This window comes from Perna viridis, chromosome 13, assembly GCF_037379345.1.
Source record: "Perna viridis isolate PV_CMFRI_1.1 ecotype Kerala chromosome 13, ASM3737934v1, whole genome shotgun sequence".
NCBI classification, from domain to species: domain Eukaryota; kingdom Metazoa; phylum Mollusca; class Bivalvia; order Mytilida; family Mytilidae; genus Perna; species Perna viridis.
Genome location: NC_142457.1, coordinates 33,666,448 through 33,682,901, shown reverse-complemented (window position 1 = coordinate 33,682,901; position 16,454 = coordinate 33,666,448). Strand labels below are relative to the sequence as shown.

The following is a 16,454-nucleotide window of genomic DNA, read 5'->3' as shown; positions in this document are numbered from 1 at the left end:
AACTCAAATATGGACACAGAACGATTTAATAATATTTTTGTGATAAAAAATCCCGGTTCCAAGGGCCTGTGAGTAATTCCCATATGCTAGGGGGTGTAAGGTAGCGACTGTAGCATGAGAACTCCCTCATATCAAATTTCTTTCATACCATTATAGACTTGTATTCAAGGCCGTAGCTAGGGGGTGCCAGGGGCGGATTCAGGCGGGGGCATTGCGGGCGTGCGGCCCCCCTAAAATTTGCAAAGCATTAGTTGAGAGAGGAAGATTTAGGCGGTTTTAGGTTGAAACTTTAATTTCTCGCTAATTTTACCACAAAAGATATCTACATTACACCCAATCTAGAAAAATATTTCAAAAATTTAACCTAAAAAATTGAATTTGCGCCCCCTTATCCAAAATCCTGGATCTACCCTTGTGTGCAACGGGTGCGATCGCACCGCCCCTTTTGAAAAAAAACCTTGATTACATCTTAGCCTGTAATTAAAGAGAAATCATACCAGACAATCAAGTAAATTGCTTATCAGTGATCAGTTCCCATCCACCATTCAGAAAAGTTGGCTACGGCCATGATATTTAAAAGGTAGCTAGTGAAAAATGATTATCTTTCATCTTTTTCCATTTAACAAAGATTTAACAATGTTGAAAATACCACTGAAAGGTCAACCAGCCGTATTTGCTACCAGGAAGGAAAAAGATAACAACAGAGCGTTTTCCAAAGAAGTTAATTTGGTACTTATTGGGAATATCACCGGGACAATACTGGACAGAAAAGAGTAAGATCTATTTTCCATTTAGATTCTACTTCACATGGTACTACTTCAGTTCTTTGTACTATCCACTACGATCCATAATCGAATATATTTGATAAATTACTGTTAAAATTGTGTCAAGGTTTTTGTGTTGATTAGTCTTTGACTATCAAACAATTGCTATCGCTTAGAGTTAGATATAATTTTTTTTTTATTTCTTAATGTAACTTGTCTTGTATAACTATTTCCTTATATACCCGTGCAGTCATTACACTGGTTACGATAACGTAACCCTCCATCCATATATACGTTCTCGTGAGGGTAACTATTCCGGCTCATTACTTGCATTATCAGTAATAAGGACTTCGCGGGATATTTTCATAAAAAAAAACAAAAAACAAAAAAAAAAAACGGCAGCTAGTTAATTTTTAACCCAACATTTACAATTATTTATCTATCTTGTCATCATATAACATGGACTGAATTTTCGAGATAGGTCCAGCCTCGTATTGGATTTTCCAAATATGGTCTTCATTTCCTTATATGGAATATTACGTTAAAATTTAAACATTGTGTACATGTAGTAAATCAAAGAAGGAGATCGCAGTAAAGGAGGTGAAACAGTAATATGAACTGAATATATCACTGACAGGTGAAGAATTTAACAACATATATTATTTTATTTAACAGATATGCTTTGTGTATACATGCATGTGATTGTGAATGGCCTGGATTATTTTGTATGTTCAAAGAGGGGGTAAAGGAAAAGAAGTTAACTAAAAAAAAACTGATAATTCTAGCTATTCCAAATTCATTCTAAGTTTTATTATGTCAGGAACACTTTGTTGTGCTTTGTAGAACAAAATTATTCTGATAGGCAAAATTTCAAATTCAATGAAAAGAGAATGTATCGCAGGGTTCACAAGATGTTATTTTTTAATGGGGCTGCACAGACCTGTAATTTGCTTACCCTGTTAAAAGATTTTGAGCCTCACCCTATAATTTACTTGCCCCACCATAACAAGATCACCATTATATGGGAAGAGTCATAATGAAGCAAACTATAAGACAAGAAAATAAAAATAACATTTATTTGCATTTAAATAAATGAAAAACTTCAATTAAGTATCTCCAAGAGTACTAAGAACATGGACTAATGGTTGATTTGTCCCATTCTAGAATGTCAACCTGTGTTGGTCCCTGTGTTAGGGGCTATTGTGAAACTTTCTTAATGATCAGAATAGTAACAATAAATTAATTGATATCTAGATTCTGTTTCAGCTTGAACAAGATCAGAAGATTTTTGTATCCCCACTGAACCTCTTGATTTCATTAAGAGTTTTGTTACCATGGAATAAAGTGGTCTAAATGAGGTTTGAAACTTCTGCTCTAATTGTTTCGACATACAATTTATGCACAGCTTTTTTAAAACCAACTGTGTGGTATAACAGAACTTCTATCCCCGTTATGTAGTATTTTGCTGTGGAGTATCTGCATCCCTCATCGCTTCTACTAACCAAGCTCTAACCTGTAAAAATGATATTCTATATTGTAGTAAAAGTGTATTATAATATATACATGTAATTAGATATCATTGAAATGGAAACATCTGGGTGCCCACATATGAATTTCTCAGTTAATTAAAAAAAATATTTAATTTGACCTTGAGGTGAAGGTTCAAGGTCAAGGGTCACCAAATATGATACACAACACATTGTCTTTGGTTGATCTACCCACATACTAAATATCAAAAGTCTTCATCGAACGATAACAAGATTGACCCTAAGGTCAAATGTGACCAACTATAGTACACGATCCATTAATTGTGATTTGTTCATCTATTTCCATGCTCAATATCATAAGCCTGCATTGAAAGAAAAAAAAAGTAAGTTTCCCGGACACTAATTTCTCACCAATAAGTCATAAATTTGACCTTGAGGTCAAAGTTCAGGTCACCCACCATCGTTTTTTTTAATGATATACCGACAAGCCAAATACCATAGAAACCTATAATATTAATTAATATCGATAGACAAAAATGACACAGCTGATACAGATGGACGAACAGAGTAATCACTTATGTGGACTGCCTCGTTTCACATGAAATACTGTGAGCAAAGGCCATGGGCCGCAATCAGACTATTTCCCATAATGCACATTAAATGAAAAAAAATGTCGTATCTTGATCATCCCGTTTACTATATGTTAATAGATACGTAATTTCTTATTGTCCCTGTTATAGGTTTCAGGTCTGTCATGTTGGTCGAGGAGATCGTATTGGTTCCGAGGTATCGCCGAGGGCCAATACGGCTGTCGAGACCAATATGATTGACCGAAACCTACATGTATAACAGGACCAAAATGAAATTACATATTAATTGACAATTTTAATAACCAACTCAACTAGATGATTTGTAGAACAGATGTTTTTGCGTTTTACCAAGAACATGTATGTTTATTTGCATTGCTTAGTCTTAAACATCATTTTTGTGCAAAGTAGAGGATTTTTTTGGGTGTTTCTGCAGCTTTTAATCCTGTTGATCAAATTCTGAAATCACATTTTAGATATACAAATGTGCAATTCAAGTTATAGTATGCTCTTTTGTTTTGGACATAACAATAGGGTTGCCTGTTATAATAAATTATTTGTTCGCATATCATAATTATGTTGATTAAGTTCATAACAACACACTGCTACATACGGATGAAATCAGTTCTAACCTCCCACAAAACTGTCCTAGAACTGTCAGAAGAACAGTTCTATGACAGATTTAGAACAGTTCTCGTACCATTCTAGAGCCAGCTCTTCTGTCTTGACTTGATTAAGGATCGGATTAGTGTTCAGTTATTTTGTTGTTACGCTTACTCAACTGTGTAAGTCGAATTTAAAATATAAACAAATTTCTGCGTTAATTTTACCGTAAATATTTCATGATTTAACAACTATCCCGATATCAAGGATAATATGTAGAAGTCTCGAAAGCACGGGGGGAAAAATACTTCTTTGGTAATTATGTCCTAGTCATTGAAAGCTAGAAAATAGCGTCGAAAATTTTACAAACCAAACTTTGCCGAATCTTGTGAAGAGACAAACAAAATTAAAAAATGAAGAAAGTCTACAGAACATTTCTGTTTATTGATCTGTGATGCAACTGAAGATACTTGTGTATCAGATATTGCTGTCTAAAATAAAAAAGAGAGGGTGGACAGGGGAGTCTTTCATCCCCTCTTCCCTTACCCTAGACCATTGCTTCCCGATCCCTTTTATTAGCTTTCTGTATCTTGCATTCCCCGTTCCCCGTCCCATCAACAACCGCTCCCCGTCCCCGCCATTTTAATCACAGATTTCCGCCCACTTAACCCCCGTATACGTATTGATCCTGTCCCCCTCACAGAAAAAAAAAGAACCTCCGTATAGAAAGTCTGATTATTATATTCAACAACGTTCGACAACAACGTTACTTGAATTTTCATTAACCTACCTTTTATTTTACACCAATATCAATCTATTTTTATAATATCGTTTTCGTTTTCAGTCAGAATCGCAACGCAATATACTAGGTATACCTCTAGTACGAAAATACAATTTTATGTATTCAAATATGGTGTTTTCTTCATACGTCTGTTATTTTCCCGCCAAGTATGAGTTTGATATGCGAAATATTAAAAAATCGAGAACCGCGGACCCAGAATTTTTAAAATTAGAATATTAAAATTATACAAATTTAAAATTCAATTAAATTTCGAATTGGTTGATTGGATAAAGCATAGTCAAATACAATTTACAGAAAATTGATATTTGCGTAATCCAATACATGTATTGACAAAAAACACCGTGCACCCCCCCCCCCACTCATCAACTTCATGGTGATCTTAGGTACCTTTATATCTACTTACCGAATCAATTTGTCACCAAAGAATATTCTCGGATTCTTTTCCTGTATAAGTCTATAATTGTACCCCTCTGGGTCAAAAAGCCAAGATTGTTGTGACTCAATTGTTTGAGATTCTTAGCCTTCCTAGGATAGAGTGTGAATAAACTAAAAAAATGTTAAAAATATTACACCTACCCATAGAAAACTGGTCTCAGTATCAAACAAAATTCTCATTCACAGCAGAATTTAGTCATTCATAATTAAGATAATGATGTACCTAACATATCTGATCAATTCAGGCGCTTATATTTTCCTTTTCGGGTGACATTACTATAAGATCGGAAAAATGGGAATTTTCTACTATATCACCCGATATTGTATTTTTTTTTCAAAATACCGTAGTTTAAACAAGCTTTTGTGTGATACGGTTCATTAAAATCATGTCTTAGATTCAAAATGAGCCCAAGTAATAAATATTTGAACTTTTCTAAATCAAGGTAGGTGGAAAATTGCAACCCTTACCCATGATAAAAAATGCCTCAACATGAGCTAAAATGTTAATTTTTGGTATATAAACGGTGCACAATAGACATGTTGGGGACTATTGTTTTAATTATCGATGTATTCAACATATTCTCTCATTTCAGGGGACGGCGTATTTCTCAGTTTTAATGTGATGATAAGGAGTTTTTCATAAAAAAAGGGATAATTTTCAGAATTTCATATTTTCTTTAATTTCACCTATAATTGGCAATTTCTTTCAAAAACCGTACTTCAAACAAAACAAGCTTTTGTATACTCAAGTACAATTATATAGTGCCTTAGCTTTCTAACTAGCCCAAGTAATAAATATTTGAAGTTTTGGTGCACCTGGTCCATGCTCCCAGTTTTTAGTGGAGTCCGAGTTGCTCATTTACTTTTGTTACTTTGTATGTATGATTTTAGTTACTTTATGTTCTTTGTTGTGTATGTCTGTTTTCCATGTCTGGTCTTTGTCCCTGGATTACATTCTTTTGATTACCGCTATAACCTTGGTTCCCTTTATTACTCTTTCATAAAAAAGGTGAATTTTCGGATTGTCATATTTTCTTCCATTTCAACGTTAATTGGCATTTTTCACAAGTACCCTACTTCAAACAAAGTTTTGCATATACAAACACCTATATGTAGCATCTAAGCTATCATATGAGCCAAGGCATCGCATACTTTAATGTATCACAAGCCATAAAGGGGAAAGAATGGTACCCCATACCTACTAAATGTCTGTGAAAAACCCAGAATTCATATGTGGTAAATTTGCATTTTTTTTTAAATGGTGTTGGAGACATGTATGCCAATCATTCATCGTAGCTGCGTCTTTGAAACCTAATATGTATAAAAAATAATCATAGCAAACAAAATCAAATCATTTAAAACTGATATTTTAAACAAAAAATATACAGTTTACGTGTTAAAATGTGTGATAATCGTTTTATTTTTAAATTTCCCTTTTGTTTAAATATTTTGTCGTCATCGGGACAATAAAAGTATAATTTGGCTTGAAAATGTGATTGATACAAGAAGATCTCCATAATAAACGCCAGACAGACATTGCGTGCAGTTCCTGTATACTATAAACGATAATTTTCTTTCATATTGGGGCAGATTTTAGTGAGTATGGGTACCATTCTTTCGCTCAAATGGCATGGAATACGTTTAATTGTGCATTGCCTTGGCTGATTAGAAAGGTAAGATGCTACATAAATGTGTCTGAATAAACAAATGCTTGTTTGAAGTAGGGTACTTGAAAACATTGCCCATTACAGGCGAAATGGAAGAAAATATTAAAATCCGAAAATTCCCAATTTTATGAAAAACTCATAATTGTCATCTTGAAACTGAAAATAACTCGCCTGAAATGAAAAGATATGTTGAATACATCGATAATACCATACTTGAATAATTAAAATATGATATAATGAACATGGCATGTCAAAATGGTGGGCCTTGGGGTGATATAGGACTCTCGGGTTGATATACCACATGTCGGTGATACAGATCATTTTGATCTGTAATATTTAGTTTGCATCATTCAGGCATCCTAAATATTTAGCATGATATCGCAACTTATAATGTACATGATACAAACCGAGAGATGAGTTTATAGTTTCAGCTGCTTATAAAAAAGACCTAAGTCTACGATGTCCTAGGCGGATCCAGAGGATACATGTATAGTAGCGGCCTCTCCCATAAATGCTCGAAGATTTCTCCCTTTGAGTCCGCCACTGGTTTAATAGCGGCCATTGAACCATACGTTCTAGATTTACATAATTTTGACTCATGATTACGGAGGAGTCATTTAATTTATCGTAAACGATTTCAATAAAAAATGTGCTTTCTCCTTTAATAACTGCATTATTATTAGTTCGACCACTGACCTGTACCTTTATTTCCAGTCAGTTTCCCCTCCTTTGTGGGTGTCATGAACATCTCAAATCGTTTAACAGATTGAGCGCTGGATCTTTTAAGCTAAGGATGCATACGTAAAATGTATGTAGCAGGCGACTACTTCAATGCTTCTTTAAGTGTCAACTAGACTTACATGTGTAGTGTTATTTAGTACATGTACTCATAAAGTTTGTGTTTGTTTGTTGAATTTTGTTTTTTTTAATTTTTTTTAATTATAGATTTAGTAAAAAAAAAGCCATTTGGTCAGATATACATTGTTGGAAAGAGGTCTGATTCTTCATTAACATACATGTAAGGTTGATTTTATCTAAACTTAGCTAATTAGTTAGGCTAGCTCGATCCGGTTTGATCTGAGAAGGCCTAGAGTGTACACTTATATTGTTCATGGATTGGTGATTTCGTTTCTATTGGTCTGATGTATTTTCTTTGCTTGGATTTGGCTATATCTATTACGGTAATTAATAGTATTTACATTTGTTAAGTTTTTGTCCAAAGGGCAAGTTGAGAGTAGATATATTCTGTTTTTTATATTTTGTACTGAAGTCGACCAAAATATTGTTCTGCTGAAAGTCACCCTTTAAGAAGTACATGTATACTAGTATATATAACGTTTGTTTAGAAGTCAAATGATATATTGCGGTTCTTTTGAAAGCTAGTTGAAAATGACCGGCGCAATTGAACATTAACGTTTTAATGTCGGTTGGGTCGTCTCTCTGAACGAGAAATCCGGTCAATTACATTTCATTGAGGCCGTAAAGCAAAGAAAATGTTTAGTGTTGCTGGTAGTGGTGCTTCAAATTATGTTGAAAGGAGAGGCCGAGCAGTTTTCTGTTGAAAAATGAAGCTGCAGGTGCATAAGTTAAAGTCGGATGCTCGGAATTTCGAGTCGGAGGCTCGGATGTCGGAGTCAGAGGTTACTGATCGGATTCGCACGATGGCAGTTATTTCGATATGGAGTATGGCGCGTTGAGGCAGTCGCAGTTGCAGAAGTTGAATCAACAAGAGAAGAAGATGATATTGGAGAAATAGTTGAAAATGAGAAAAGAGGTTGGGATGAGGGAGAAAGAATAGAAGAAGGATGAAAGAAAAGAAAAAATGTGAAAAACTTTCTAGATTAGTTTCTGGTAACATTAATTATAAGAAACATGTTAAGGTTAAAGACCAGGGTCCGGTTTCATAAAACTTCTCAAATTGAGATTTTCCTGAAATCCTTAAGCTTCCCCAAATCAAATTTGACCAATCAACATTTGGAACTGGTGATTTGAGGAATAACACAGGACAGAAGAAATTTTCAACTTGAGATTTTGTTTAAACGAAACCCAGGCCAGGATGTTAATATAAAAAAGTAAGGAAAAAAAGTAATAATATTAAAGTATAGCTTCAAGTAGAGTTAGAAAGATTCTAGATTTATACAGTTCCACGGAATCAGTTAGTTGTTGTGGTAGTTCTGATACGAATGATTCTGATGTATCTTGTAAAACTTTAATGAAACGCAAATATAGACGTAGAAAGAAGTCTGGTATTTTTTTTTTTTTTTATAATCCGTATGATTAGGTTGTGATTTAAATATGCTGGGTCTAAGATAATTTTTTATGATTTAGAATTAAATTTATTTCCGGGTACTGGAAATTTTATTCTGAGCAAAGATTACTGGGAAAGAGAGAAACGACCGAACATAGTTATCAGAGTAAATTACACAGAACTTCATGAAAGAAAGGGTTTGAAGAAAAAAACAAAAACAAAAACAAAACAAAACAAAAACAGCATGCCCATATAATAAGGCAAACAGAGAAAATTAAGACTTGTGAAAAATCAAATTTGGTTTTTTAAATTAGAATGTCAAGTGAGAATGTAAAAAGGACGACGTATTGTATTTTTCCTCGGCGTTTCAGCGAAAAAAGTGTGTTCATGAAATGTCGCAGTTTGGTAAATTTAGAGGTATAGATCGGTTCCTCTATCACATGTGTGCAATTTGTTGGATGAAGGACAGGAACCGATCCTCACATCCTTGCAGCATGTTCGTGAATTGTCCACATCGAAATAAATGACTAGAGTCAGTGTTCGATGTATATACGCCGAGCAAAAGGCTTTTGAATGCAATCCTATGGCATTTCGTCAAGTCAATAATCTAAACCACTAAAGGACGAGGCCGGTTTCTTTCAACCGAAACTCATCTGAAACCATACAAGATCGAATATAGTTGTGATATTAGGTATAGACGTAGTGTGGTGTACTTCCTAAATTTGAAACAATTTTTTATACGGAATACGCTTTCGTGCATGCTCAATCGACGTACATGAATATTGTACGTTCATTACTTTACTTAATTAAACGACATTCACAACTTTTGTTAGGTGCCAAACTGTCCAGACATAGAAAGGTGTAGAACGTGTCAAAATAAACCTTCCCCCTTTTATGTGTAAACATCTGCGCACGAAGCCGGACCCGTCCCCTTTAATGTGTAAACTGGTATGACTGGTAAACCCTTACCCATTGTTTTGAGTAAAATATTGACTTATCTAATCGCAGCGACAGTTGGGTGAATCAGTTAAATTCCTTACAAATAAATGGGGATTTAGAGAACTTGAGTTCATGCGCATACGTGCGTGTAACATTTGACTGAGACGACACCCGGTGTAGAAATATACTGGGACTTTGTTGTTGAGATCTTAAAGTTTCCTTTTAAAAAGCGAAATTGAATTACATGTCCTTATCTCAGGTTGAAGCAATTTCCAGAGTTTGATAGATGAAGGTAGGAAATAGCCCGCATAATAAAGACTGGTTCTAGTGTTTATATTTAATAAATTGTCCGTCTGTCGAGTATTATTTTCGTGTCTACTACCGACACGGTTGGGCACTAAATTAACAAGATATTGTGGAGCTGTATTGTTGACCATTTTATGAAAATATAATAATTTGTGTCTCTTACGTCTGTCTGTCAGTTTTTCCGATCTAGTTTCGTCATAGAGTTTTAGAATGCTGGTTAATTTTGTTCCACCTGTTACAATACGAGCAGCGTCTAATTGTACATTTTCAATTTTATCAATAAAAGTTTGGTTTTGATTATCCCTGGTTACATCTGCATATTCCAAAATCGGACGTATAAAAACAAGTTTAATTTTACAAGACTAAATCTATCTAGAACTGATTTTAATTTTCTGAGAATGCTGATTCTTTTGTACAATTTGTCAATTATGTAATTGCAATGGTGTATCCATTTACTATCACTCGATATATAAACACCTAGGTGCTTGTGATTTTCAACAGATGCAATTTCGTGACCGTTCATTTCTAGTGAATGGTGAATAGGTTTATTTACTTTACGAGACACAATCATCGTTTCAGTTTTTTGAGGATTGAATTTCACTAGCCAATCTTGAGACCATTTATAAATTTTTGAGATATCACTATTTAAAGTTTCAGCCGCGCTAATAGGATTATCAACAATGACATATAGGCTTGTGTCACCAGCAAATAGTTTGATTGTTGCTTGAATTTCGTCAACAATGTCGTTGATAAATATTAGGAACAACAAGGGTTCAAGAATAGACCCTTGTGGTACTCCAGCATTTATATAAACAACCAATCCGAATGTGACCCATTTAAAACAACCCTTTAAGCCCTACCCTATAAATAGTTACGAAACCATTCTAATATACTACCCGATTTCCCTGATTTTGTACGCTTGAATAATAGACCTTTGTGCCAAACTCTGTCGAAGGCTTTTTATTATAACACAAAAGACAACTCTTATTTCTTTTCCAGCGTCAAGAGCTTTTCCGAAGATCATTTGATCTGTTTATTAATTGGTTCACAGCAGAATCCCCTTTCGTAAGTCCAGACTGATGTTCGGATAGGAGTTGGTTTTGCCTTAAATGATTATAAACGTGTTTGTATACGCAGCGTTCCATACATTTCGACATAATACACACAAGGGAAATTGGTCTGTAGTTTTTTTACGTCATTGGGTTTACCAGTTTTAAATATAGGAGTGACATGCGCTGAGATAGAAAGATAGAGTTTTGTAAAGATTTATTAAACAGTTTGCAGAGAGGTTTGCTTAGTATGTGTGAGGCTTCCTTCAATAATCTAGGATTAATTGAATCGGGACCAGATGTTATTGTACAGTTTAAAATACTAAGTACGTCTTCTATTTCAGTTTCATTTAGAGATAGTTGTGAAAGTGTAACTTGGACCTGAGTATTGGGCAAATTCGCGTTGGTTTCATCTGTTAGACTGTGCTGAGAAAAATAAATTGAATTCTTTAGCCTTATCAGTATCATTAAAAATAAGGTGATCTCCTTTTAACAAAGGAGGAATGCTGTTATCTTGTTTTGTTTTCAAACCACTAAAACTTTTAATAATTGTCCACCAGTTACTACTACACGAGTTACTGTTAGAAATGTTGTTAATAAGAGACTGTTTATATTCTTCTTTGGACGTTTTTAACCCGTTGAGTAACTTTGTTTCTAATTTTCCTAAATTTTTCCCAATCTGAAGCATTGTTATATTTTTTTGCGTGTCTATGTATACGATTTTTTTTCCTGACCGATCTCTTAATTTCATTTGACAACCAGGGTGGTTGAGAATCACGTATTGTTACAACTTTATTGGATATATTTTTATCTGCAGCATCTAGTATAGCTGGTGTGAGATTTTCAGTGATTTGATCGATATTTTCATTAATGTAATAAAATACTAGTTGACATCCCGGAGATAATTTCTATAAGAATCATAATCTGCACGATCGTATAGCCTTATTTTACGTTTAAATGTTCTACAATTATTTTCGGTAAATTTAGAAATGCCATAATAGGACAATGAAAACGAATTTGTTCCGTTAGAGAAGGACCGACTCTGCTATACGCAATTGCGTTCATGTTGTTTCTCATTATTAAGTCTAGAATAGAGGAAGAGTTTTCTGTAAAATGTGTTGGTTCATCAATTAATTGATTTGAAGAGAACTGATTCAAAAGTTGCTTAATTTTTGAGTTATGATTACAGTTTAACTGGTTTTCATTGAAATCACCAGTGATGACGATATAATTATTATTCGTATTTAAGGCCGAATCAATGCTATGTTAGAGTTTTGACCAAGTGTCTTGTGAACTATTTGGGGGTATGTAAAATGTTCCAAATAAAATCTGTTTACCATTCAAATGAAGTTCAATCCATAATCCTTCTAGTCCGTCAATTTTAGATCACTTCTACGGCGTTAATATTATTTTTAACATATACAATAACTACAATAACACCTCCACCTGCCTTAGCAGGTCCTCGATTGAGCCGGAATGGGCTGTGATAATTTTTAATTTTAACAGAATCATCTGATTGGTTACTATTTAAACAGGACTCAATGAACGCTAAAATATCGGAATCATTATATTCTTCCTCAGTAATATCAAGTTTTTGATAAATACTTTACACGTTAAGATGTACGAACTAGAGAGATGATCGAAATAATTTGTTAAAATTAGAGACATCATCAGAATTTTCCGAGCTTACACTGGATATAGTGTCATTTAAAGGTCCGGGGTTAGGTTCAATTCCAGACAATATAAGAAGAATGAGAACGACGATTAACATAAAAAATATGGATAATTTAGGCCTATCCTTACATGGGGACTTATTAGTAATAGGCACTGAAGATGGACTGAGAAATTCAGTAAAGTTTTGTTTGTTAGTTAACACGGAGTTGATCAAAACGCTAAAAGTAACGGCACGTTTTTTATCTTTAGAAAGGACTATTAAGTTGATACAACAAACTTCAAAGAATGATAATCGTTTTTTTTTCTTAGAAAACGTGACAAAAAAAAGAAACACTCTTACTCGGTATTGATCAATACCGATACCCATTCAATCTAAGTCACACCGGGTGAGTTGAACGGAATGGAGTAAGAGCAGACCGGGCAACAACAATATGTGCATAAATAAATGCATTTCATCTTGAGTAACATATAAACAGAAAAACTGAAAATCAAATAAATGGTGAACAAGGCAAATAAAAAAAAATATATACATTTATAAATAAAGATAATGTAAACAAAAATAAGGCAACGGGAGTTGACATGTGATTGAATCTAAGAGGATTAATTTCCATATATAAGAAATTCTACAGGTGTGAAATGACGTATTGAACAAATAGTCCAGATGGTTACGCATCAGTGATGAAAATTACTATCAGAGCTGGGGTATAGTAAACTTTGAATGAAATGAATAGACACGAATGTACCTTCCATTTTCTATGCATCACCATAACACGGGAGAAAATATTCACATATATGATTGTGTATATTTTATAAAATGATTACACAGGCAAAATAGTTGTTGTTGTTGACATACATACGCATACTAAAGTAAAATATGCGATTATTGTTTAAGAACCGTGTACAGTATGTATGTTAAAAAAATAAGGAATAAATGACTCAGGATGTCAAACTTATTTTAACAAAATACTGTGACAAAAAATAGTAGTAAGACTACTGATGAATATTTGTAGTATTTCAATGGATGCATCTTACTTACCGGCGTATGTAAAACAAATATAAGCTTGAACATGAACTGAAAAATGTTGTACCAAGCTTATAGCATACATGTGGTTGTCTTTCTTTTATTACATTGTATGATAAAATGCACAGTTCGGATAAACGCATCCTAAACCTTTTAATATGCATTTAAATTCAGTTGAGTGTCCGTTTGACCTTCTTTTCGTCTCCCCATTTCATAAACAAAACTTTGTACAGTTGTTAACAGCAAAAATACAATACGTGCAAGTTCTATTTTGAGCTAGATAAAAATTTAGTTTTCGAGTTAGCAACTCACCAATTTGATAACCTACTTGAAAGCATTATTGGGCGTAATTCCGTGATAACTTACAGGAAATTTCGCAGAATGATAGGGTAGAATGCTAGAAAGCCCCCTTTTAACTTTTCTTGCCGATTCAACCATAACATGTGAACGATTACGAGCGAAGAAGTCCCAGTTTGGAGGTTGCTCACATTTTTGTATAGCTTATAAAAGGGCAACTGCGGAGTGAATTTGCGTCTAAAAAACACTCACACGATACATAGAAAACAACCGCTTAATGCCTCATCTGCGTCTAGATGTTGTATGAAGGACTTCAACAATGAAAAAAACATTAACACCCTAAAACCAGACCAAAAAGCCCCATATGACGTGCACATAAGCAGAATTCCTGATAAAATAAAAATCAAGTTTACTCTCTTGCTGCCCACTGGCCATGGAGTGAAACCTTTGGCGAAGCCTCGGGATAACCAGCTGATAGCACCAGGCTTTCAGGTAGAGACAACTGCTAATCTTGAATTAATCGACCGCTGCAAAATTACGTCATTGACGCAGCGCATGTCTGGATTAGTAAAATTGTTTATTGCAAGTGTATTTTAATGGAGTTTGTTTTTTTTTCTTTCTCAACGGGCCACATCAAGTTTTAAAGTCTTAGTCTCTTTGCGTTTATCGGTGTCCTCATCGTCGTCGTCGTAAGACATTAGCGCCTCCCATACCTCTGAGTCAAATTAAACCTGGGACTAATAAAACAGTTTCTTATTGCCAGATTAAACTTTTTTCAGAAAAGAGTGAATTGGCATGAGGAAATGAAACTTTGCTTAGGAACCTATCATTTACGTGTAACTTCCGGTATGGAAGGGGGCTTAGTTTTTTCTTTGGTTGTTAAATTTATTCCGATCCTGACTTTGGAGAAAAGATAATTTGGTAAGGAATAGTTAAAAATAAGTAATGTGAATAAAAAAAGAAATAAAATAATTCGGTTACATCATTTGCATAAAAAAACGTACATATTATTGCGCTGTGCGTGCAATAAAAAAAATCCAATTCAAAATAAAAGTCATCCTGAAAGGTTAATGGTTAACTCTTCTTAAACCATTAAAGCAATTTGAACAAAACTGTACACCATTGATGTATGATAGATGATTATTACGTAGATCCTTTACAACGATTGTTCATTTTGTATGGATTCGTCAAATTAGTACCGAGTCCACACTCTGCTCAATCGGGCATCCTCTAGTTTATGTAATTAGTACTGTGTCTACACTCTGCTCAATCGGACATCCTCTAGTTTATGTCATTAGTACTGTGTCCACACTCTGCTCAATCGGATATCCACTAGTATATGTAATTAGTATTGTGTCAACACACTGCTCAATCGGACATCCTCTAGTTTATGTAATTAGTACTGTGTCCACACTCTGCTCAATCGGAGATCCTCTAGTTTATGTAATTAGTACTGTTTTCACACTCTGCTCAATCGGGCATCCTCTAGTTTATGTACTACGTCTTAGAGATAATAATAAAGAATATAATGATAAAGTTATTTGTGAATTGTTAGAATTTATTGCACCAATAGGGTTTGAAGGATCAATCTTGTACCCAATCATACGGGTGTTATAGAGTTTTGAAGAGGTAGTGTGGAAGTATTTATACAAAGAAGCCTCCTATGGTACTTTACGTAGTCTGCATAAAAACTGCACGAAAATCAATAGTTAATGATGGAAGTTATCATTTGTTAAAACATTTGTTATAAACTTGTCTACATCAATGGACAATACTATTTCGATTGGTTGTGATTTCATTTCGTCTCGATTTCCTTCGATTCATTTAGATTTATTTCGTTTCAATTTGTTTCGTTTCGACTTCGTTTCGCGTTTTACAAGAACTCAACTTGAAAAAAACTCCTTGATCCCCTTACCAGGCTTGATAACGACGTGCTAGATTAGTTATTTAGTTTTGTAGTGTTCTTAAGTAGAACCGCAATTGTCTTGATATGTAAGTGTTTTCCAATGTAAAAGTTCAATAAGTGCAGTGAGGTTCTACGGCAGACGATAATTTCAACAATTTACATAGAGTATGATAGACTCGGTTACTCTGACCTATATAACAAGGCAATCATGGTCATATTTACAGTAATTGTGAAATGTAGGTCTTTTGGAAGAACTCCATAAATGCCATTGCTTTGTTGTTTTCACTTTTTCAGGTGCCTGTAAGCCATCGTTTAACTTTATGTAAATAATACCACTTATAAAGGTGAACTAATCTTGTAGCATGTACCAGGAAGTAAAAAGATAACAACGGGGCGTTTTCCGAAAACTGACGTTCAAAGAAGTCAACTAAGTGCCAATATTTGGGAATACCGGACAGTTAAGAGTATGATCTATTCTCATTTGAGCTTTACTTAAATTCATTGTACCATCCTCCATTTTTCGTACAAAATTTGGTGAATTTCTGCTCAAACTATGTCAAGGTTCAAATTATTAAAAAAACTTTTTGTGTTGGTTATAGTCTTTGACAGAGATGTATAATATACATATTGTATACTTAAGTCTCTGTCTTTAATTATCATTTGTTTGTC

General features: G+C 34.1%; 1 protein-coding gene across 6 annotated transcripts in view; it reads left to right on the top strand.

Moving 5' to 3' along the window:
* The first annotated feature begins 504 nt into the window (after positions 1-504).
* The window catches only part of LOC148600548 (uncharacterized), a 227,300-nt gene continuing 211,350 nt past the window's right edge, over positions 505-16,454 (top strand). The window contains exon 1 of one of the 6 annotated variants that reach the window (XR_015917990.1): positions 505-773. The gene's annotated coding sequence lies outside the window, so the exon portion shown is untranslated. The remainder of the gene's footprint in view (positions 774-16,454) is intronic. The other 5 variants (XR_015917991.1, XR_015917989.1, XM_088558598.1 and 2 more) reach the window with 5 other exon arrangements.